Source organism: Ranitomeya variabilis, chromosome 4 (assembly GCF_051348905.1).
Source record: "Ranitomeya variabilis isolate aRanVar5 chromosome 4, aRanVar5.hap1, whole genome shotgun sequence".
Taxonomy (NCBI): domain Eukaryota; kingdom Metazoa; phylum Chordata; class Amphibia; order Anura; family Dendrobatidae; genus Ranitomeya; species Ranitomeya variabilis.
This window is the reverse complement of record NC_135235.1, coordinates 488,191,366-488,217,313: the sequence shown is the minus strand read 5'-3', so window position 1 is coordinate 488,217,313 and position 25,948 is coordinate 488,191,366. Positions and strand designations below refer to the sequence as shown.

The following is a 25,948-nucleotide window of genomic DNA, read 5'->3' as shown; positions in this document are numbered from 1 at the left end:
ACTGGATGTCCAAGTCTTTGATAAGGTCTCATGAAACGGAACCTGTCACCCCCGGGATGTATATGACCTATTAATATGGCCATACAGGTAATAGAAATGTTACATAGTCCTACCTGTCTGCCTCATATTAATGATCTTGTTGCTGTGAAATGTTATATTATGTCTTTATGTTAATGATTTCTTCCAGGTTCTGGGGGTTGCGGTGCCTGGAAGAAATCCCTTCCTCCTGTCTTCATTATAATACTTACCCTGTCCCATCAGCGTAAGTTAAGGCCCGGTAATCCTGCACCCTGCACTCCCTCCACAATACATACCTCACCCTCGAGGGTGGGCACTGCATTCAGGGATCTTCTCAGCAGGTGACTTCCGCTCCAGTAACCTCCGGTGTGTGCGCTGATAAGGCTCTTCCCTCTTCCTGCATAGTCATCGCCATGTACACATGGTTCCTAGTGATGACTGTGCAGGGAGGAAGGGGGGAGAGCATATTATCGGGGCACACACTGGAGGACACAGAGACCCAGCCTGTGCAGAAGATTACTGAATGCCGTGCCCATAGAATGGAGGATGGGGTATGTATTTCTGAGTGCAGGGCGCGGGATTACCGGGCCTTAACTTACGCTGATGGGAGGGGGGTAAGGATTATAATGGAGACAGGAGGAAGGGATTTATTACAGCACCGCACGCCCCGAATCCTGGAAGAAATCATTAACATAAAGACAGAATATAACATTTCTCAGCAACAAGACCTTTAATATGAGGCAGACAGGTAGGGCTAATGTAATATTTCTTTCACCTGTATGCCCATATTAATAGGTCATATACGTCCCAGGGAGTGACAGATTCCCTTTAACTGTCAACCCAACCCTAAGTCAATTGTATGGTCAATGATCTTCATATTTCCTGGAAATTAGAATATTTTTTCTTCTAAGTTATTTAATCCTTAATTTATAGGAATGACAGATACGAAGCCTTCTTGATGGAAATACTTGTATGGACTAAAATTGATTGAAATCTCCAATTCACAATCTCATTGAACTGCAACGTTAATTCGTCTCGCCATGAGCGGCTTGTATGTAGCAATTTTTATAACAAAGTCTCCCTCTCCAAGTTCCCGGTGTAATAGAGATTTCTTGCGTAGAAGCCGGAGCTGTCTCTGTGTGCAGAGTAATGTCTGCTTACACACAGGTGCCCAGCTGCTATTGTTAAACCAGCAAGCATTTAATTGAAACAAACGACCATAATAATGGTACATTATCTCTGCAGGCTTGAAGCCATAACAGTTTTAATTATTGAGTTAAGAGTCAAACTAATTTATCCGTTAAAATAACAGAAGCGCCTTTGCTCGCTCTGATCGGCTTATTAGAAGTGGGAATATCAGGGGAACAGCAGGACAACACTGTGAGGCAAGCAGGGACTTGTTCCTCCATTCATGAGATGCATGATTTCCAGGACGGAGAATGATTACATTAGCTGGGTTAAGGCTGGTGCCTGCTGTCGAGGCCTGATAAAGGACACCATGACCCAGGTTTAGAGGGGCAGCTGCGCAGACCCAGGACATGGCACAAGTAATGATGCCATATTGTTTGACCTGTATAATCTGTAGTCACTATATACTGTAATTACAGATCCACTATAGTAATAACAGTGGGTCTCCTAGAGGATGCGGCCCATTTCAGGGGCTGCTTAGCGCCTCCACACTCCTAAAAACCCTACATAACTCAAGTATATTTTCAATATGTTTGCTAACATCACACCGCATGTTGAGAAAATCCCTGTGCAGGATCTTACTACCCATTAAAACGGGCAAAGACTAACCTAAGGACTTATGGTTCACCCCAAACCATTTGACCACAAAGAATCAGAAACATGAAGAAACATATAATTTTTGTATTCACGTATGTCACAAATTGACCTCTAGAATCGCAAACATAAACTGGTAGATTAATACTGTAATACCCAGGTCATAATAAAGTCATGTGACGATATGATAAAAATACTTGAATGGTCACTGGAAGTGATGAGCGAGTGTGCTCGTTATTCGGGTATTCCAAGCATGCTCGGGTGTTCTCCGAGTATCTTGGGCGTGCTCGGAGATTTAGTTTGTGTCCCCGCAGCGGCATGATTTGGGGCTGCTAGACATCCTGAACACATGCAGGGATTGCCTGTTTGTTAGGGAATCCCCACATGTATTCAGGCTGTCTAGCAGCCGCAAATCATGCAGCTTCGGTGACACAATCTAAATCTCCGAGCACGCCAAAATACTCGGAGAACACCTGAGCATGCTCAGAAAACTCGAGTAACGAGCACACTCGCTCATCACTAGTCACTGGCCAACACAGTTTCCTAAAAAAATAAATAGTACAAGCACAAATAAGAAATGCTATAATATATCTATCTATTCAGAGAAATGTTCCTCTTTCTTCAACTACTGTATGAGACACTTCTGTTTCACCTTTTGTCTCCTGAAATCATCATTCACTCGGTAAAACAGCTAAAATCTGTTTTAATCAAAATAAGACAGACACTGAGGGATCAGCTTACAGCTGCCTATTGAAAGAGGCGGGGCAGAGTAAAACAGACAGCGAGACAGAGTCTGCTGCAGATTTCTAGTAAGTCTTTATCTTACCACAGTGCTGGATTCACAACCACACTGCTCAGTACTGCGATATAAATACTCCATGTTGTCTCTTATTTCTTAACACATGCTATATAGGGACAAGAGTGCAAGATCTCCTCTTCTCTGTTTGCTGAGAATGGAATATTTCACAGCAACTCATGTCAACCCAGGAGGTCAGTAACAATTGGAAAATAAAAGATAGAGCCAGCAGAACAGAAAACTGTTAAAAATTGAGTGACGAAAGTCATAAAATGTGTACACATATCGCTAATTATGAAAAGTCACCTAAAATTGCAGGCGCCTATATGCGTATTGTCTTAAGCGAATAAAATAACAGAGGTCTGCCACATACATGGCCAGTTAATGCCACTGTTTTCTCATATCTGGCTTGTTTGCACAGAAAATAATGAGATTCACAAGTTTTGCCTTAACACGCTGTAATATGATCTGTGCGGTCAATGCAATTCTTTGTGGTATTTGCAGAATGAATCAATAAGTGGAAATTCAGTGAGAAAATGTAATGACACTGACTGTATATGTGCAGCAGAGCTGTATTTGTCCTTTTACTGTAAGTTTTGTGCATAACTTGCTAGACTATGGGAAGACACACATAACAAGTTGCACTGCAATGGCCAACCCACTTCTACATCTACTTATACATCAGCAATCCAATCCATTCTTTCTCTCGCTTTCTTTCTTCATCGTTGCACTTGCAATTGCACATAACTTGTTTTATGGTTTCAGTGCTACGTCCTCAAATGATTGTAAAGGAATCTAAAACATGGAAAACTGTGTTTTGTTTTATTGCTAATGAAGGACTTTATTCTGGCTGTGTCTTTATGTACCATATAACTATAGGATTAGTAATGGATAGGTGTCTTATAGACGCTTCTCCATTACTAAGCCGTGGGCTTGATGTCACCTGACAATACAAAGATTACATCAACCCCACAAATATAAACCCCACTACCACTGCTACAGTGCAAGTGGGAAGAGCCGGGCAAGGCGCCAGGACTGTCGCATCTAATAGATGCACCTTTTCTGGGAAGTTGTGGCCTGCTAATTTTAGCCTGGGGCCTATATCAATGGCCCCTTACCAGCCTGAGAATTCCAGCCCCCAGCTGTCTGCTTTAGCAAGGCTGGTTGTCAAAAATGGGGGGGAGCTTTTTTAAATTATTTAAATAATTAAAAAAACAGCATGGGGAACCCTCTATTCTTGATAACTAGCCTTTCTGAACCTGACCGCTGAGTTTTGTCTGGATGGTTATAGAAAATAGAAGGGAACTCACGCCGGGTTTTTTCATTTACCGATACTTATTTATTCACAGCGCAGGTGGCGGGTGAGGAATACTCTCACCAGCTGCTCCTGATGTCACTGCTATTGGCTGCAGCAGGTGAATGATGATGGGGTAATAGTCCCATCAGCCGCCTGCTGTCATTGTTATCTCTTGAATACAACTCTCATCATTCTCCCCTGCTCGCACTGATTGCCAGCAGAGCAGGAGAAAATGATGAGAGCATCTTCAGCACCCGGTGCCGTGGAACAGCGCTTACTGCACCGTTTCGTCCCTGGCACCGGTGCTTGTCACATGGATGACATCCATGTGTGTTCTCTGTGTGCAGGATGATTTGCGGCCCGTGCTGACGTTAAAAAACTTACATGTCAGCGTGTTTTGCCCACGGACACTGACATGTGAACAGACCCATTTACTTGAATTGGTATATGAGTGTCAGTGTCTCCGGTACGTGTGAAAACTGTCACCACTGTACTGGAGACAAGGATGTGTGATTGAGCCTTTGGTCTCAGAGCAGCAGGTACAAGACGTCACTAGATCAAATCTGCTGGGGGAACGGGTCGAGGCAAGTAGGTTTTTTTAGGGTAAGTCAGTATATGGGGTAAACTGTGAGGGCCTACTGTGTTGTAGGCTGTGGGGACATAATTATTTTGTGTGGGGGCATCACTCTTTGTGTAGGGGACTGTGAGGTCTATCACACTGTGAGGGGAAACTGTGGTGGCATCATATTGTGTGAGGCAACAGTGGGAGCATCATACTGTGTGTAGCAGTGGAGGTATCATACTGTGTGTGGGGAGAGGTGTGAGGGCATCATACTGTGTTGTTGACCTGTAGAGGAAATATACTGTGTGGGGGTCACAGTGGTAATATTTTACTGTGTGTGATAGGCAGTAGGAATAGCTGTGGGGGAATCATACTGGTTGGGAGTGACTGTGACATCATTTTATGTGGGTTTGGGAATCCTACGTCATGAGGGACAGTGGGTGCATCATATTGTGTGGGGAAGAATTACATTGTATGGGCATCTGTGGTGGCATCGAACTGTATGTGAGGGAGCCATGTAAGTATCATACTATATGGGGAAGATTGAAGTAATCATACTAGGTATTGAGGAATCATAGTGTATGAGCATCTGTGGGAGCATCAAACCGTGTGTGAGGGAGATGTGGGGGTATCATATTGTGTGTGGGGATAATAGGGGCATCATACTGTGTGAGAAGCATCATACTGTGGACACTTAAGACTTAATAACAGGAGCAGTATGATTTATAAACTTTATAAAAAGCAGTCAAGTAAATGGTTTGATTAGTTATTAACAGTAGAAGCTAGGTAACATATGTCATTCGGCACAATAGTAAATGATAAAAAATAAAATAAAATAATATTGAACACAATTAAGATTGGCCTTTCGGTTTAACTTTCCACAGAAGTCACTATCCTTCATGTGGGAACATGACTGTTGTGGAGGTTAAACTAAAAGGCCCATCTTAATTTTGCTCAATATTGTTTTATTAATTGCCCTTCTCTGTAATATTGACAGGTACATTTCACCCATAAAAGTGATTGCCAGAGGGCCCTATGTTAAAGTGACAGCTACAGTGTTCCCAGAACAGTCAATGCTAATATAGAAGGCAATATATCCATATGTTGAAGCTTCCAGTTTGCCAAGGTGCCAATAAGTTCAGCTGATCTGACAGTTGCTTGCCATTGATTTGTTGAGTTATTATTACTACTCAAGATGGGTGTATATTGCTGGGCTACATTTCATCTGGTCTACAAAGCTTCAGGAACATCCATGCATTGGGCCAGTAGTTGCTTATTTAACCTAGGAAGCTGTGTAAAGGGGCCCAATAGGTCATCTTACAAGCAGTTTCCTACTATTATTTAGATTGTATTTAAGTAGATTACCTGATAAACTTCATTGCTCACAATTACTAATGGACGGTTAAAGATAAATAGTTACAGTAAGTACTTTATGATGAGCTATAGGATAACATGGGGCCGATATACAGTTCTAGTACAGGGGACTTCTTTCTGCGTCCGCCCTTAGTTATTAGGTTTATTCAGTGCAGTTTTTCATGTATAATCACTACCAAAAGGACAAAGTTATATAATAAAAGTTAATAAGTTGTATTATAAAATGGTACACTTAGGCCTTAGACATGCCTCCATAAAACACGGACTATACTACACAAGTCTAGTAGAGAAGTGAATGCAGCCACAAGAGGTTCATAGAACTTTGTGAAGAAGTTCCAGATGTAGGCAAGAACATTGGCTGATTTCATAGGTTAAGTGATATTTTCAATGTTATTGTTACAGGTTAATAAAGCGTGGTCAGGAATCAATGGGGTACAGGAATTGCTGAAAAAGGTGATAACGCTGACCGTGCCCCTCTAAAGCAGTATTTCAGTCCATTCTCTGCTCCTCCTGGCATCCATGGTTGCCTTGGTTGAAGCAGAAACATGACTTCGAAGTTGCCGGGTAAGTCCTTCCAGCTCTACACTGAGGGTTGATCAGTTGTGCTGTCACCATTTGACCAGTAGGCTTATTAACGTGTGAGAAAAAAAACGTTTTCATTGAAGTCACTCCTGTCTCGCCAAGAACAATCTGTATTCTCCCTGGGAAATAGTCAAGCCTAATTGCCTGACGCGGTAACCACTGCAAATTTGGCAGCCTTTCAAACACACGCAGAGTGATATTTTAATTACCCTATTAATATATACACACTGTTTTGTACAGTCAACCTCTCCAATGCGTCAGACAAATGCTTTACTTAATGAACTGACTCATTAGAAAAGAAGTTTTAGATTCTTTTTTTTTACCAGCTTCTTCTATATTGTGACTGCCAAAAGCTCCTCCTGAAACACTTATTTCCCACACCAAGATAATGAGCCTTCATGTTTATTTAGCAGCTGCAAGACAACAATATTTCAACCTGAATTCTCAGCTTAACGGTGTTTATGTCACTTTATCTTAGACCTGATTAGGACAGATTTTACACACTGTTATGAGTGAGGATAAACATTTGTAAAAAAAAAGTCCTTAAAGGGGTGTTCCCATCTTCTAATGTTATAGCTTATCACTAGGATATTCCATAACATTCCAATTACAGGAATCTGACCATTTGGTCCCCCCAGTTTATTCCTTGGACATCGGTGTTCCTGACTATGAATGGAGCAACGGAACAACCTTTTTAAGTGACTTGGTTTGTCTTGTAGATTCCTGCACAGCAAGTGCAAGAAAACATTTCTGAGAATCAGGACTGAAACAGCATTGGACCTCCACCAATCACAAAGTAATCATGCCATCCATGAGCAATTTGAGAAAACCCCATTAGAGACTTTACCAGTATATCTCCAAACAACAAAACAAGAACTTCCTCTAAATGGTCTGAATATACAGGAAGACTTGCAAGTCATCAATATAGAAATTCCAAAAACTAGCCCTTGGGATTTAATCTTGACTTATGCACATGGGTGTAATATTGACCCATGTAGTATAAACCCAAAACACGACACTCATCGCCTACTATAGGCCCATTCTCTCCATCTACTTCCGATTCTTTAAGGAGATGGCATGCTCCATCACTTGCTGCATCACGTATACATTTCTAGAATACTTGCTTATCCTCACAATCGCACCATATAGTAGCGCAGAGGATTACAGGTCCATAATATGAATCCAGAGGGTCTTGGTCAAAAATAGTCCATTATATTATTGGTTTATAAGAACTTTTGGCCTTTATACAGATCACCTGTTGAATGATCAACCAGGATGTAACTGAGCTTTTGATCCATTCCCATAACCTTGTGTTTTCCATATCACCTTGTCATGGTGGCCTTCTGATGATCCACATGCTTCATTTTAGGAAGGAGGAAACCACTTGTTCACATAACTGTATGTGCTGTTAGCAGCAGTATGAATGAGAAAATGAAATGTTATGTCAGCTCGCCTTGTTTCTGAAAGTGGGCCAAATACAGTATCCAAAGCTGAAGCGGTCTAGGCTTTCTGAACAACCCCTCCCCTCTATTCCACCAACAGCTCTAATGTCTAACCAGGAGTCCACTACACCTGTCCAATCTCATGTTGTCTGCAGTGTTGAAGGGTCAAAACTGCTGACAGACTCTCTTAACAGATGGATGTGTGAAAAGAGGTATGCCACCAATTACATTTGTACACATCCATAGTAATATTTATTATCTTGTGAAAATAACATCTAGTTGTGGGTTATGATAGGCAGCAAGTGAACAATTGTCTGAAAGACTTTGACAATGACCAGATTGTAATTGATGGTTGTCCGGGTCAGAACATTTACAAAATGGTAGATCTTGGTGGATATTCCTGGAATGCAGTAGTTAAGGAAAACAAAGGGAATATACAGTCTAGAGGGCCACACCTAAGAACCTTTAAGTACTCCAAATGATCCAAAAAAGTGAATGATTTACAGCAGGTGATTTCCAGCATGCAAATTAGTAAAGAAAGGAACACAAAAATTCCAGAATTGACAAGCACACCAACAAATGCAAGAGGATAAATAATTAATTTTTGTAAATTTTGTTATATATAAAAAATCCCATCAACTCTCTAAACTTAAAATGCATTACTGGATGATGAGGGGGGCTTTTTATATACATAATACAATTTATACTAATGAATTACTTATCCTCTTGCATTTGTTGGCATGCAGAAGTTAGTACCTACCAAAAATGCTCCAAGAAAGGACAACAGGTGAACAGACAAGAGGGTCATGTGTACCCAGGGCTCATAGATCTGTAGGGGTATAAATGGCTAGCCTGTGTAGTCCGATTTCACAGAAGAGCTACTGTAGCACAAATTGTCTAGGATAGTAAGGTGTTGTAAATACAGTGCAGCATGCTGTGCATAAGGCTGCTTAGCAGTACGACGGACAGAGTATCCATGATGTCACCACAAAACCCTAAAATTTTCTTGTGGGTATCAGAACTGGACCAAGGAACAATTCAAGAAGGCTTGGTCTAAAGAATTGTATCAGCTTTTACACTGTGTGGATTGACCACTGCGTGACTTACCTGGAGGAGAGATTGTACAATGATATCTGGGAAGAAGACAAGCCAACAATGCCTGTTTATTGTTCTAGGCTAAGTTCTTCTGGAAAACCTTGGGTCCTTGCCTTCATGTGGATCTTAATTTGACATGTAAGGCTAGGTTCACATTGCGTTAGGGCAATCCGTTTAGCGCTAGCGCTAGTGGATTGCGCTAACGCAATGTTTATTTAGGGGCCGTGTTTGGGGTCGCGTTAACGTCCCCACTCTCGCAGATCCCCGATCTGCGAGAGCGGGGAACGGACCTCGGGCGCGCCGCGGACGCTGCAAGCAGCGTCCGAGGCGCGTCACAGAAGAACGGCACATCACTAGCGCGAGCCGAAAAAGGCACGCGCTAGTGATGCGCTGCAGGAGAAATTTACATTGCTGTCAATGGGCACGCTAACGGACCCGTTGCACGGCGTTAATTGCGACATTTTCGCCGTGCAACGCTGTCCGTTAGCGTGCACACATTAACGCAATGTGAACCTAGCCTAACCCCTAAATCAAGTGAACCATTCAAGGCAATATTCCTTTCTGGCAGTGGTCTATTTCAGCAGGATAATGCCTCTGACAAACTACAAAGTAGTCCAGAAATGGTTTGAGGAACATGACAAAGATCAAGGTGATGAGTTGGCCACCAAATCCTCCAGATCTCAATCTATGTGTGGGATGTGGTAGTCTGTTCCACATAGGCTAAAATTTCAGAAGACGTGGTTCTATTATATGCCATTTATATAACCTATTGCATTTGTGTCATTATGAGTATAACATTTCCTTCCTCAATCTACAAAATAATTGAAAAAAAAATTAACGTGATAAAATCATCCTAATCTTATTCCATCAATTCTGAAGCCGGTTAATCTAATGATCTCCTATTTACTTTTTTTAATCAGAATTTTAAAGCTGATAATCATTTTATTAATCCCCATATAAATAATATATGCCGTTTTATTTGCTCATGAGTTCTCAGGAATATTAGAAGAACTGACAGCGTTTCGCATGGAGATGAAGCCTTCATTGCTTTATGCTAAATTATACAATTAAGTTGCACCTCTTTGCTTTGTTTTTTATTATTTGCTTTCTTTATAAATCTCGTCATTTACAATGCACAGTGAGTGTGGCATTAATAAGCCGCTTACATATTCAAGAACTGTATTGTCATCGGATTCCAATTAGACCATATAGATGAAAGTAATAAAATGTTATAATATACTAAAGAAATCCTGCTCCCAGAAATGTTTCTAGTATTAAAAAAAAAAAAATATATATATATTTTTAAATTAAATCTAAAGTGGAATTTTTAATATGAAATGTGCCGTCTGGGAATGTAAGAGTTATTAGTGGAGGGGGAGAATATTTTTCATGTTTAGGGTGTGCTGTATATATGAAGCCTGTCAGTGCGTTCACTAGCAAGTTATAAATGGTCCTTACTACTCGGGGCCTTCATGCAAATCCAAACAAATGCAAATTTTCTCCATAATGAAACATATTGAATAAATATTGTAATAAGATTCCTCAGGAAAATGCAAAATTTATGGCAGAAATGTGATATTTCCAAGCACGGATGGTTCAATTGCCATTAACTCTTACCACGCTGAAGAATGCTTGAAGGGTAAATAATGGCTTATGAAAAAATATGTCGACTATTTTGGGATTTTTTTTTGCGTGTGTTCTTTTATGTTGATTTCAACAAATATTTTCTATAGACTTGGAACACATAATGTATGAAAAGAATAAATATAAATATATATGTATTTTTTCTCCCCTTGGCCTCCCCCTCATTCATCATCATGTATGTGTGAAACCTCTTTCCCTAGAGATGATAAAAGAATTGAAATTTTTTTTTTCTCTTATCGGTCATCTATTTTCCAAGCTGAAGCCATTACTCTCTCCCCTATGGTTGCCGGGCAACAAGAAATATTAATAGTTGCCTTTATTAGCTTAGCTGTAGCAGGCTCAGCTCCGGGATGAGAAAATTGGAAACATAAACGTGTTACATAAATCTCTCAACCTTTCAGGCTCAACGTTAGTCTCTGTTTTCATAATGATTTATGGAAGCGATGGTTCATTTATGAGAAAAAGGAGTGTGAAATAAGAAAATGGAACATTACCCCCAAAAGACTGTTTGAAAATAAATAATTGTGGCTGAGCAGTTAGACATGTGGAGAAACATCTCAGGGTCTTTTTTTAATTATTTTTCAAGGTGTTTTTGAAAATTCAAAAGTCATTTTGTTTTGTTTCTTTTCCTTTTTTTTCTCATTGGATCCACCAGTTTACGACCATATTACAGGGTTAGTTACACTTGAGTTAATGGCAACATTATGTTTAACATGGTGAAGTGTCTGGCTGATGGAGAAACACAGCGCCCTTATGGTCAGGAGATGTTTCATAGATATCAGGGTCATCCCTTACGTGGGACGTAAAGGCACTGACACGTTAAATGTGCTGGATCTCAGAGACCATAAATAACCGTTTATTGGCAAAAGTTATTGTGCAATGCATAAATGACAGGTGGAACCAGATAAAAGGTTCCATAAAAAGCGACCTTACAACATGGACGTGTGATAATGGGACAATACAGAGAATAACTGACCTAACAGTTCGGGTCGGGGTATAATGACATAATTGGGTGTTGATAAAATGTGACTTGCTTATTGGGGTATAATTTAATGATTAAAAAGCACCTGCAGAAAAAATTATAGAAGAGATGTTCTTTGTTACTTTATTAACATGAATATATGGACCATACCATTCTGTCCACAAACACAGGTAACCCAAGGGCAGACCACAGCACAGCAATTATTTTTATTTCTACAGACATTAGCGTCACCATACACAACCTTTGGCTCTCACTCCTGCATTTGTACAACTGCCAACATGCCATGACAGCCACCTGACAGCCTATGAGGGTCAAGGAAAGATGCCGGTTGTACTTTCATAATGGCTGGAGTGCAGAAGGTTGCTGAGCCCTGTAATAAAAAATGTCATGGAGCAGAACAAAAGTCTAGAATACAGATGTATTACTAATTATATAATCCCGGCTGTAGTGCAACTAACAGAATCGACGCTGCCCGCCGTCCTCGGTGACATTTTCTTCATGTCAAGATCACATTGCAGTCACCAACAAAATGGCTCTGCATTTTGATCCTAAACTTCACCCTCCCTTTTCCTTTTGCAGACACCCAGAAGGGGAGGAGAGAAGTGACATCACACACATGTGAGCAGATCCCACCCACTTTTACTGCAGTCGTAATACGAGCTTGCAGTGCTCTAGGTTGTTATGGAAAATTTCAGCTGCTCCTCCTAGTGTTTAACAGTGAAAGCTATCAAAGCCTTTTCATATTTTATACCAATAAAAAAAGTAATATTTTTTAATTAAAATATTAATACTTTACATTTCTTCAATTGTTGAAAACATTTTTTTTATGATACATTCCCTTTAAAGAGAATCTCTCACCAGATTTGACTCTAACAAGATCACTACATACATCATGGAATAGATCACCAAGTTCTAATGTACTTACTTTGGAAATCCATTAAAGAATTACTCTTTAATCAAACTATACACTGCCAGATTTTTGGTCCAAGAGTATTCAGGCTGCAAACTCCCAGCTAGATAGACAAGTTCTTTTCACTGTCCTCACTGTACCCGCTGATGACATCTTGCACATGCTCAGTTGGAGCTGCTGCCTTCGTAACGCTATAGTGAGAAAGATCCTGACTTCCAGAAGCACCTTGTGTTTATCAACAGTGTATAATACGAACCATGTTCAGATGGGTAAATCTGCTTTTTTGTACATTGCGGGGCCGTTTAATGAGGTCTGGCATAGCATACACACAGCTTTGCTGGAGTAGAAAGCACCAAATTAATAAAGAGGTGCACAACACTTAGAAGATCCACCAAAGCTATTGAGTGTCATGCACCTCTGTGTGCTGCACCAGAGATACTACTCCAGTCAATGACTGAAGTAGCTTTTCTGGCATTCAAAGTGCTGGAACTCATAATGAATTTGGTGGGTTGACATGGTCACGACCAGTCCCAACTTGGCTCCGCACATTCCAACAGAGCAAATTCAAACTCTCATGAAAACGCTACAGACTGGGTGTGGCACAATTTTTTGGGGACTTTCCGAAGGTTTTTCACCAGTTTTATGGCATGGAAGCTTTGATGAATTTGCCCCTATATCTATGGTAGAACATGACAAATTTGCCTATACCTGAGGAAGGTCTTGGCTGGTGATCAAAATGCTGAGGGCAGGATGGAGCACATGAAACTGAATAGTGATGAAGTGCAAGTCTTCTAAACTTCCCCTTTAACATGATTTACATATATGCTGGGAAAATATGAAAGTTTTCTTTAATGGTCGAAGGAGTCCAGGAACATCCCAACAAGCACCAGAAGTAGAGTGTAGTGAGTCTGACACTGTGGTGACGTTACATGGGCATGGTTTTTCTACAGACAGGTCCGCTTTACAAATTGTGAAGGAAAATATCTTATCTTGGTATAGTGTTGATTTTCATATTTGTCCCCATGACAATACTTCCTGCTTCTCTTCTCTGAAACCCTGTGGTATAATTTATGACATGGCAACTAATCAAAACAAATAAAAAAAAATCAATGATAGTTATGAAGCTTTAGCAGATGACATCAGAACGCCAAAGTAATGGGACAGGAATTGTTATCATTGGGACACCGGGTGTCATGTCAATCAATTAAAATCAATCACTTAGCATCAATAAGAAAATGAATGAGATCTGTATGAAAGCTGTGAGATACTGAACTGCAAACCTTTGCACTAAAACTTCTATTGACTCAACAAAAATAAATTTTATATTCGTTTAAGTTATCAAAACACTCAAAACTGATTTTATTTATTTTATCCATTGAAAACTATAAATTGAAATTCCCCAAAATATGTATTTTATACAGATCAACCCAAAAATTTGAGGATCCTGGTCCAGCAGTCACAACGGTAATCCACCACCGCTGGTCAGAACCCTGCAAACCTCCTCCTACCTGCCAACATCCATGGCACTTCTGCTGATTAGTGGGACCTGCGCAACATTATCTTTCTGGCAAAGCACGTGCATGATGTTGCACCCTGCCTACTAACCAGAAGAGGCACCGGTGATGCTGGTAGGTAGAAGAATTGCAGGCTTTTGGTTCGGTGGCCACCGACTACCGAATGTGGCCATCGGACCAGGACCATTATGTTTTTTGGGTCATCTATAGAATACGTATTTTTTTCTAATTAAAATTTCTAGTTTTTGATGTGCAAAAGTATTACTATCCTGTGGCTTTTGGACCAGGGCCCAAAATTATTTCATTTCTCTTACTTTTTGTAATTTGCATCTTGGAAAAAAGGGGAAAACAAAATTATGTGTGATGGTGGAGGGGGTGAAACAAGTGCCCTAGACTCCAGGAGGGGTGGGGGACAAGTAAACAACGTTGCCTAGATTTTGGTACTTACATACAGGGCTAGTTGACTGAACGCAATCTATGTTCCTGGAAAAGTAAAATCTAGATTCACCTCTAGGCAGAATTTGGACCTATATCTTTGCAGACCTTTTATGTCCATATAAAAATAAATGATCTTCATTCGGGGGAATATTTTGCCTTAGTTTCTCATTTTCTTTCCCTTGCTATGGATTAATAGAGTAATCTACCTAGGAAACATTATTTTTAAGATGTTTGGTCTTGCACACAGAATTGTTGATTAGGTGGAGCAGCTTGAACATATGCAAGGTCTATTGCATGTGATTCATTGCAGGAAACGTTGCACGGTAATATTAAAAATAAACATTACTGCCCAAATGAGTGCTCTCTCCACAAGTCATTTACCAAATTTATAACAAGCTGCTGGGTGATCATGGATAGAAATTTTCTTTTCTCAGTAGCAAGCTATTCAACTGTCCTGAAATCATGCTGTTCTTCTAAGGCAGTGATTCCTAATCTAGTCCTCGAGGAATCCTGAGCCGAGGTTTCCATAGAGAAAACGTGATAATCATTGATGTAAATCACCTGTACAATATTTAGGAACCAGTAGGGTGCTTCCTGAAGGCTTAAAAGGGATTTTCAAGAAATATTTAGCTATTCCATGCTTTTGCTTATGCTAAAAATGACACACCGCAGTAGCAATGCTTCCTCTTCTTGCAGCCCTGAGTCCTTGTTGACCGTCTATGGTGGTAATACTGAGGTAGATACGCGAGAATACTGGGCCCAATTAGTGTCCGGTGCTAAACTCTGAACACGGACTTCAATGTTCGAAGTTTCGGGGGAAGTCAAGGAGAGAGAGAGAGAGGGAGAGAGAGAATATTCTAGCTCCAAAGTTTGGGTCCCCATTGTTTTATATGGGTTCAAGTTCTGGTTCAAGTTTGGGTACAGTTCTGCTACCCCAGCCATACTTTAGGATGAATAAAGGGCTCTTTGAAGCAAGTGTATTATTCGGACAGGCCATGGAATGCAGTCATTATAGCCAAGGTGCCAGTGCACATGGCCAATTTTGAATAATATCAGTGTGCACTACTTTGGTCCAATCTATTTCATGTGAACAGCAAGCAGCTCCTGCACTTCTCAGCTTTGCAGATGAGCACACTGAGCTACCTACAGAGCCAGTCAGTGTAAATGGCTAGAGTTTTGGAAGAGGCGTCTGAACCAAGCCTAAAATGTTGTGTGCTCTTTTTAACCTTGTGACGTGTCGGTCACGATTGGCCTGTCTCAAATAGACACTGTAGAAATGATAAAACTCCAAACCAACCATTGTCAACTGTCAGGGTCACTTTTGGGTTCAGCACCGGAGGTGACATGGGGCTGGGTGTTTAAAACGATTGCTGGCCATGCAGTCATTAATTCTCTGGCCCAAAGCAATGTAGGTCACATTCCTATCAGCGCATCTCCACCTGCAGTCCAATCTCCGTGGCCACTCCATATGGTAAGAGCCTGTTATATTTATATAATATTTTTTCCACAGAATCTACACAACCAGCATGGCTGTCCTAAGTAGGTGTATGTCTACAATCAGCATGAATTATACAAACCTTTATCTGCTTTTTTGTGCTCATAATTATTTTTGTATTTCTTTGTAAATATTTCTCCCAGCAATTTGCGCTCCTGAAGGATGATGATGGAACTTGATATTCTGATTCAAGGATGATTTTTTATTTCAAACTAAAATACAACCAGTTTCGACTTCTTAGGCTACGTTCACATTTGCGTTGTGCGCCGCAGCGTCGGCGACGCAACGCACAATGCAAACAAAACCGCAACAAAACGCATGCTAAAACGCTGCGTTTTGCGACGCATGCGTCCTTTTTGGCCGAAAGTTGGACGCAAAAAAAATGCAACTTGTTGCGTTCTCTGCGCCCAACGCTTGCGGCCATGCATCGCAAAACGCAGCACAACGCATGTCCATGCGCCCCCATGTTAAATATAGGGGCGCATGAGGCATGCGGCGACGCTGCGGCGCCCGACGCTGCGGCGCCGAATGCTAATGTGAACGTAGACTTAGAGTCTTCCTCAGGTATAATGTCATGCATAGATTGTGAGCCTCAATGGGGACAGCAATGATAATGTCTGTAAAGCAGGGTGGACTAAGTTGCGCTATGTGCGACAACTAACATAAAAAATAAAAGCAATATATGTATATATATATATATATATATTAATGGTTTACGTGTTACCATTATTTATATATAAATAATGTATATATATATACATATATATATAGTGAGGTAAACTATAAGATTCATCAACCAGGAAGAAGAAGCCAAGTACCAAGGATATGTAGTGGGTCGAGGCAAGATCAAACCCTAAATCAGTAAAGTGGCGGCAATTGAAACATGACCGAGACCACTGTCCAGGAAACAAGTTAGAGCATTCCTGGAGATCGTGGGATACTACAGGAGGTTCACCCCGAATTTCGCCATGATGGCCGAGCCCCTGACTGACCTCCTTAAGGGGATGAAATTGGTAATGGTCAAATGGTCTGAAGAGGCAGAGATGAAGAAAGAAATGAAAGGGGCTCTGTGTAAGCAACCAGTTCTGGTAGCTTTAAGAAAGAGTTTATACTCCAAACAGATGCCTCAAATGTCGGTTTAGGAGAAGTCCTTTCCAAGGAGATACACTGGAAGAAGCACCCTGTTCTCTACCTGAGTAGGAGGCTATCCTCATGTGAGAGGAATTATTCAGGCATAGAGAAGGAATGCTTGGCCAAAAAGTGGGTGGTGGACACATTACGTTGCTATCTGGTGGGATGTAGGTTTAGATTGATATCAGACCATGCCCCACTGAGATGCAAAAGGGAAACAAAGGGGAAAAATGCTAGGGTCACCCGTTGGTTCTTAGCCCTACAACATTTCAACTTCCATGTAGAGAATAGAGCAAGAAAGCTACATGGTAATGCTGATGCTCTCTCAAGAATCCCTTGTCTGGTAAGAGAAAGTGCCATGCCCCACAACTTTAGGAAGAGGTGGGTGGTATGTAGTGTGGCTAATGGTTGCATAGTCGATGGGAGGTATGTGTCGCAGAGATGGCTCGTCTCTGTGATTTAACCCAGAGTATTTTCTCTAGTGCATGAAAGCACTAAGAGGCTAGTTTGTTGCACCTGGGATCATATTGTGGGTAGCTGTGAGAGATGGGCGGGTCTAGGTACCCACATACCTCACCTCTGGGTGTGGTTAACAGCCTATATAATGGAGGCTGTTGTTACGCACATGGTCTGTGTATGGGGAAGTAGAAGGCCTCCTGTGTGTTTGGCTTCAGACTGAGCCTGAGTACTAGACCTGTGTGCCCACAGGTCTGGTGGAGCAGAGCCCTGCTATGGACATTTTGTATTTTGTTTGCCTGATCTAAAGGCTGTTTGTTTTCTGTTTGGCTTCTGTGGTTTATGAAACAATAAACCCACATGAACGTTTAAAGGAACAAGCCATCTGTTTTCCTCACGTCGCACCCAAGTAAGTAAAACCCTACAGTATGTATGTGTATCTATGTGTGTGTATGTATGTGTGTATGCATATATGTGTATGTGCGTATGTATATGAATGTGAGTATATGTAACATAGTAACATAGTTAGCAAGGCCGAAAAAAGACATTTGTCCATCCAGTTCATCTTATATTCTGTCAGAATAAATCTACAGATCTATGTCCTTCTAAAGAACCTAATAACTGTAAGATACAATATTGTTACACTCCAGGAAGACACCCAGGCCTCTTTTGAACCCCTAGACTGAGTTCACCATCACCACCTCCTCAGGCAAGGAATTTCAGATTCTCACTGCCCTAACAGTAAAGAATCCTCTTCTATGTTGGTGGAAAAACCTTCTTTCCTCCAGACGCAGAGAATGCCCCCTTGTATTGTCCCCTTATATACTTATACATGGTTATTAGATCACCCCTCAGTTGTCTTTTTTCTAGACTAAATAATCCTAATTTCGCTATTCTCTCTGGGTATTGTAGTTCCCCCATCCCCTTTATTAATTTTGTTGCCCTCCTTTGTACTCGCTCTAGTTCCATTATATCCTTCCTGAGCACTGATGCCCAAAACTGTGCGGTCTAACCAGGGATTTGTACAGAGGCAGTATAATGCTCTCATCATGTGTATCCAGACCTCTTTTAATGCACCCCATGATCCCGTTTGCCTTGGCAGCCGTTGCCTGGCACTGGCTGCTCCAGATAAGTTTATCATTAAATAGGACCCCCAAGTCCTTCTCCATGTCAGATTTACCCAGTGGTTTCCCGTTCAGTGTGTAATGGTGATATTGATTCCTTCTTCCCATGTGTATAACCTTACATTTATCATTGTTAAACCGCATCTGCCACCTTTCGGCCCAAGTCCCATATTTGTTTCCGGTTCATGTGTGATACTGTAATTGTAAAGATAGGACCTGGCTCTTTTTAATGTTTGTTCACCAAATAGTCAAGTTATCCCCACTATCGGGTGGATAAATTGCTGATCACTTGGGATCCGACTGCTGAGATTCTGAGAACAGGGCTCTGTAGTCTCGTCTTGAATGGAGCAGAGTTGTTCATGCTTGGCTCTATTCATTATCTATAGAGCTGCTGAGCACTGCGCTCGACTACTTCCATCAGTTCCACAGACAATGAATAGAGCAGAAGTCAAGCATGTACCCCTTCAATTCATTCATGGCTGAGCTGCAGAGCATCAGTCTTAGGACTGCTGGGGGTCCCTGTGGTCAGTCCCCCAACAATCAGTAAATTATCCCTTATCATCAGGATCGGGGTTAGCTTGTCTTTTTTAGTGACTAACCCTTAACAATTAAATCAAAGGATTTAGAACAGGCTCATAAAAAACACTTATCAGTCATTTTTTTATCCTCTATAGATCTCCTGATGAACCATAAACAAGAGGGGAATCTTGTTGAGAAAAGATAGAGACCCATGGGGAGCATTAGCATCTAAAGATGAGTAATATGGCTATTTTCTTGGAATATACTGGCTCCAGATTATCAGCTTTAATGCATGGGATCAGATAGACTCTATCACAGTGATCAAAATAAAAAAAATATTAAATCAAACCCCCCTTTATCACCGCCCTAGTTAGGTAAAAATCATAAAATAAAAAAATGCATTTATTTCCATTTTTCCATTAGGGTTACAGTTGGGCTAAAGTGAGTTGGGCTAAAGTTAGGGTCAGGGTTGGGCTAAAGTTAGAGCTGCGGTTGGGCTAAAGTTAGGGTTAGGGTTGGGCTAAAGTTATGGTTAGGGTTGTGATTATGGTTGGGATTATGGTTAGGATTAGGCTTAGGGGTATGTCAGGGTTAGACTTGTGGTTAGGGATGGGATTAGGGTTAAGGGTGTGTTGGGGGTTAGGTTTGGAGTTAGAATTGGGGGTTCCACTGTTTAGGTACATCAGGGGGTCTCCAAATGCGACGTTGTGCCACCATTGATTCCAGCTAACTTTGCGTTCAAAATGTCAAATGGTGCTCCCTCCCTTCTGAGCCTTTCCATGCACCCAAACAGTGGCTTTTCCCCACATATGGGGTATCAGGAGAATTTGCACAACAAATTTTGTGGTCCATTTTTCCCTGATACCCTTGTGAAAAAAAAAAAAAATTGGTTCCAAAGTAAATTTTTTGTGAAAAAGTAAAATGTTCATTTTTTCCTTCCACATTGCTTTAGTTCTCGTATAGCACCTGAAGGGTTAATAAACTTCTTGAATGTGATTTTGCGCACCTTGAGGGGTTCAGTTTTTAGAATGGTGTCACTTTTGTTTATTTTCTGTTATATTGACCCCCCCAAGCTCACTTCAAATGTAAGGTGGTCCCTAAAAAAATGAATCTCACAAAGTTCAAAAGAGCAGAGCACCGCCGCTAGCTGTCAGAAATAAATAAACAATGCTGAAAACAATACCTCTTAGATTCAAATACCCAAATCTTCGGGTGCTCACCATAGTAGAAACAATGATGCAGTATCCAAAAAAGTGAAAAACGTGGCACTCACCAGATAAAATCCATGCTTTATTACACAAACTTGTAAAATTACATCTTCAGCAGGAGGGAGGGCAGTGGAGTGCGAGGTCCCTAAAAAAATGGTTTTGTAAATCTTGTTTGAAAAATGAGAAATCGATGGTCAACTTTTAACCCTTATAACGTCCTAACAAAAAAAATTATGTTTCCAAATTTGTGCTGATGTAAAGTAGACATGTGGGAAATGTTATTTATTAACTATTTTGTGTGACACCACTTTAAGTGTACAAAAATTAAAAGTTTGAAAATTGCAAAATTTTCTAAATTTTTGCCAAATTTGCATTTTTTTCATAAATAAACACAAGTTATATCGAAGAAATGTTACCAGTAACATGAATTACAATATCTCAGAATCCAGAATCAGTGGGATACATTGAAGCGGCCCAGAGCTATAGTCTCATACAGTGACAGTGGTCAGAATTATAAAACTTGGCTTGGTCATTAAGTACCAAATTGGCTCTGTCACTAAGGGGTTACTGCAATGTCGCAGCGACAAAAAAAACCTTAATTCTGGCGTTCTGACTTTTTTTCTCGCTACGCTGTTTAGCGATCAGGTTAATCCTTTTTTTTATTGATAGACCGGGCGATTCAGAACGTGGCGATACCAAATATGCATATGATTGATTTTTTTATTGTTTTATTTTGAATGGGGCGAAAGGGGGGTGATTTGAACTTTTATATATTTTTTATATATATTTTATATAAATATATAATATATATATAATTTTTTTATTATATTATTTATATTTTATTTTATAATTTATATTTTTTATATTTTTAAAAACATTTTTTTTACTTTTGTCATGCTTCAATAGTCTCCATGGGAGACTAGAAGCTGCCATAACCTGATTGGCTCAGCCACATACAAGCGATGAACAGTTCACCTGTATGTAGCTGAATTACTCACTTGCTATGAGAGCTGACCACTGGGCGGCGCTCACTGCAAGCTGGCAGTGACAACCATATAGGTCTCCAGGAGACCTCTGGCAGTCATGCCAACCCATCGGTGACCCCTGATCACGTGACGTAGTCACCAGTTGGCGGATTTCCGGCACAATTGCCAGAAGCGCATGTTAAATGCCGCTGTCAGCGTTTGACAGCGGCATTTAATGGGTTAACAGCTGTGGGTGGATCGCAATTCCACCCGTGGCTGTTCCGGGTGCTTGTCAGCTGTTCAAAACAGCTGATAGGTGTCGGGAAAGATGTGGGCTCACCGCCGGAGGGAGTGTGACATCAGTGTACTATTATGCCCAATGTTGAAAAGGGGTTAATACCAAATGGCTTCTATTCAGAGTATACACCATGGTGAATATGCTACACAGTTGCCTCCTATGGATGCCATAGAGTGGTTTCAACATCCACTGTAAAAAAAAATATATTCTACGTACGTTTTTTACTGTAGAGGATACCGTTATATGGAATAGTGCAGCCTACTACACCATTCCATACTTTTATTTGTGATGTACTACCAGAAACCAGACATATAATGTAATGTAATATAAACATTGTCGGGCTCTGCCGGTTCCAGCAGTAATCATGTAACCACGAGGATGCGCTTTGCACACTTGCTGCCATGTGCCAACTAGAATGTCAGCCACGTCTTCAGTGTTCTAGTCACCGACATAGCTGACACTAGTTGTCACCTGACTGCAAGTCTGACTGCGCTGGAACCAGCAGAACTAAATGCTAATGGAAATATATATCTATCTCCATCACAGTAGAAAAATATATAGAGAGGTGTTGGGGCCCAAATAGAACTTTTGCTATGGGGCCCTGTAATTTCTATGTATGTCCCTGCTTGCAGATTGATAATAATGAGGGCAATCTGGCTTGTTGGTTCACATGTCCAGATTCCCCTCATCATAGACGGCTTGCGGGGCAGGGAGGGAGCGCAGACACATTTCTTCCACAGGGACCCCAAGCAGTCCGCCCCGTAGAGAAGTAAGCATACATTATGCCCTTTTCCTGGGTGGCAAAACGAGCACAATAATAGGGGTCTAATCTCTCTTCTACTGTATGTAGATGGCTGTGTCATGCCAGTTGGAGTCATAACAAGTCAATGTGCGTCACTGCTCCAAGCTCAAGTGCCATCTCCCGTGCACCATAAAGTTTATTTAAATTTCTAGACAAGTTCTGGATTGCCTTTAGTGGTGCGGTCATGCTACGTGATATCATTTAAGTTAGACCCAGATGCAGAGCAAGTTTTAGGGCAATTTAGCAGAATATGGTAGTATTAATTTGGAATTGAATTTGTGGGAACTATATGTGAGCCGTTTAGGTGCCGTAATATAGTGAAGAGTCTAATATAACATTTTGTCACTATTTTCTGGTATTACGTGAAACTTATATGTGACTATCATATTGGCATTATAAATTATGATAAAACCTGTAAAAAAAAAAGCCTCTTCTTGTTACCCAGTGCCCCAAATTTTCCTGAAACAAAACCTGATCAAATTTGGACATTCCCAGAGGATTCGTGGTAATGTCACTCTACTTCGGGGCCAGATACTATTCTTACAAATTCAAAAATCTTTTTGTCTTGTATTAAGAAATTGCAGAATGATTGGGGGACTAATAAAACATAAGAATATTAAAATTTAATTGCAAACAAGATTGCTGTGACAAGAAATAAAGCAAGAACAAAACTCTAAAGAATTCGGATGATCGCAAAACATCCGATATTATATTTTTTTAAAATATATTCACCACAATCAAAAAAAGTTTCGCACTAAAATACATTTTGCTGAGGAAACTTCTGGCAATATGTATTCTGCAGAAAAGTAATTGTGGTGATGCCCAGCCAGCATTTCTCAAGACTTTGCTATAATTAGGCCACGCGGGGCAGTGTTTTATTATATTTGTGTCGATCTCGGGGAAGCTCCGCAGCAATGTGAGGACTATTATTCTTTAATGAAGGTAAGAATGTAGTGATATTAATCTGTAATAACTATATCCCATTCTCTGTATACATTATAACGTTACAGTCTATCTAAAAACAGGGACCTAAAGAAATTCTGGTGCCCGCGCTAATGGTTATAGTTAACATCACTTAAGATATAATAGGATTTTCTAAGGTATTCACATACCCTTGACCTTGCCGTGATACCCATTTCCTCCATATGTTCATGATGAAAGTCACAATAAACCAACAATACAATGAAATTATATCTACATTACAATAAGGGTTTCTGGTTGACGATTGTGAAGACATTCATTCGGTAAAGCTATTATTATGATATCACTCACTAAATTATTTTTATTGCTAGGCTTTCATTTCATATCTATACCAAACCTCTTGAAGCATCCATCTTTTGGCACATCCCTGCTCCGTTAAACAAAGCTAAAATCTTAAAGGCTAGGCTTACAAACATGAATAATATGCAAGTTCAGCATTTAGTTTCTCCGCTTCTTATTTAGACATCAATAATATAGAATTCTAAAGGAAATCATGAAAGAGTAACCTTCATATTAATTTTATAAATCAATAGTCCACATGAAAATAAGCAACATTGTAATAGATCTTATCAGAGAAATCTGCTTCTTTCTCCTCCGGGACTGATAATTCATTCTCAAAATTCTCAATTCAGGAGTAAAATCTGTATTTAGTAAGGACAGATTTTCCCATTACTGAGGTAAATGATGACAGATTCTATGGATAATGGACGGGGGAAGAAAGGGAGAGAAGGTAGCGGTCGAGCTCCTCCCTCCTTCTTCTTATCCTCCCTCTACATCAGAGGTGTCAAACCTCATAACTCGAGGGCCGCCAACAGGTCATGTTTTCAGGATTTCCTTAGCATTCCACAAGGTGCTGGAATCATTCTGTGCAGGTGATTAAATTATCACCTGTGCAATACAAGGAAATCCTGAAAACATGACCTGTTTGCGGCTCTTGAGGAATGCAGTTTTACACCTCTGCTCTACATAGAATCATATCAGTAGTAACTGTTATCTCATGTTTCAGTTAAGGTACCTTCACACTAAACGACTTTGCAGCGATAACGATAGCGATCCGTGACGTTGCAGCGTCCTCGTTAGCGATCTCGTTGTGTTTGACACGCAGCAGCGATCTGGATCCCGCTGTGATATCGCTGGTCGTTGCTGAAAGTCCAGAACTTTATTTGGTCGTCAGATCGGCGTGTATCGTCGTGTTTGACAGCAAAAGCAACGATGCCAGCGATGTTTTACAATGGTAACCAGGGTAAATATCGGGTTACTAAGCGCAGGGCCGCGCTTAGTAACCCGATATTTACCCTGGTAACCATTGTAAAAGTAAAAAAAAAAAACACTACATACTCACCTTCTGATGTCTGTCACGTCCCCCGGCGTCCGCGCCGCTGCTCAGAGCTTCCTGCACTGAGTGTGTCAGTGCCGGCCGTAAAGCAAAGCACAGCGGTGACGTCACCGCTCTGCTTTAGGGCCGGCGCTTACACAGTGCAGGAAGCGGATGCCGGGGGACGCGAATGTAAGTATGTAGTGTTTGTTTTTTTACATTTAACACTGGTAACCAGGGTAAACATCGGGTTACTAAGCGCAGCCCTACGCTTAGCAACCCGATGTTTACCCTGGTTACCCGGGGACCTCGGCATCGTTGGTCGCTGGAGAGCTGTCTGTGTGACAGCTCTCCAGCGACCAAACAGCGACACTGCAGCGATCGGCATTGTTGTCGATATCGCTGCAGCGTCGCTTAGTGTGAAGGTACCTTTAGGAAAAAATCTGTCTTCACTGAAAACAGATTTTACCAGTAAACTGAGAATTTTGAAAGTGAATGATAAGTCCAGAAGCAGATTTCTGTAATAAGATAAATTTCAAAGTTGCTTATTTTCATATGTAGGATTGATATATTAAATAAAAATTACAATGACGGTTACGCTTTACAGTCTTTTTACACCTTTGTGACTTTTCTTCTTTCCTTAATTAATCTAAAAGAAAAATAACTTTGCAAATCTCCTGTTGTGTTGTGTCGATATCTCCTATAGCATAAAGGAGGAATCCAGCTTGATGGAATAAAACATGGATGATTTCATCATGTCGGCTTCATTGTCTGAGAGACGACTGCGCAGCACTAAAAAAGGCCAGTTTTATCCTGTGAAGCTGGATTCCTCCCGTATGCTATTTCTATTGCGTACTAGCAAAGACTCCTTTCCGTGCTCGGAATTATATGGACATTAATAGCAATGTGCGTTCTTTTTCTTTCTTGTCTATATCTCCTATGCCAACATCTGTGTAGTCTGATCCTAAAGCCATAATTATTTCCAGGTGCCCACTTATTTCTTGCTAAACATGCCAATGGTAAGCTATCAAGCAGTAGGTGTCATATGTAAGTAGCATGCCTGTAGGATAACACTACACAACAAGGTTTGTTTGTAGTCTGCTAACATGGAGACACATTGGTGTGCATTGTAGGTTTAGATGTTTTCTTCTAATTTTCTCTTGATGGACTAAGAAATATATGGGTATCTGAAGGCTATGGACCCCTAAAATAATTATA

At 40.7% G+C, this 25,948-nt stretch overlaps 1 protein-coding gene and 1 long non-coding RNA gene across 6 annotated transcripts in view; one reads left to right on the top strand and one right to left on the bottom strand.

Moving 5' to 3' along the window:
* TOX2 (TOX high mobility group box family member 2) overlaps positions 1-25,948 on the bottom strand; it is a 131,350-nt gene that overhangs the window by 19,188 nt on the left and 86,214 nt on the right. The window lies entirely within an intron of this gene.
* LOC143765355 (uncharacterized) overlaps positions 2,714-25,948 on the top strand; it is a 44,207-nt gene continuing 20,972 nt past the window's right edge. Inside the window, exons 1-2 of the long non-coding RNA XR_013213374.1 lie at positions 2,714-2,790; positions 6,232-6,393. This is a non-coding gene — a long non-coding RNA (uncharacterized LOC143765355). The remainder of the gene's footprint in view (positions 2,791-6,231; positions 6,394-25,948) is intronic.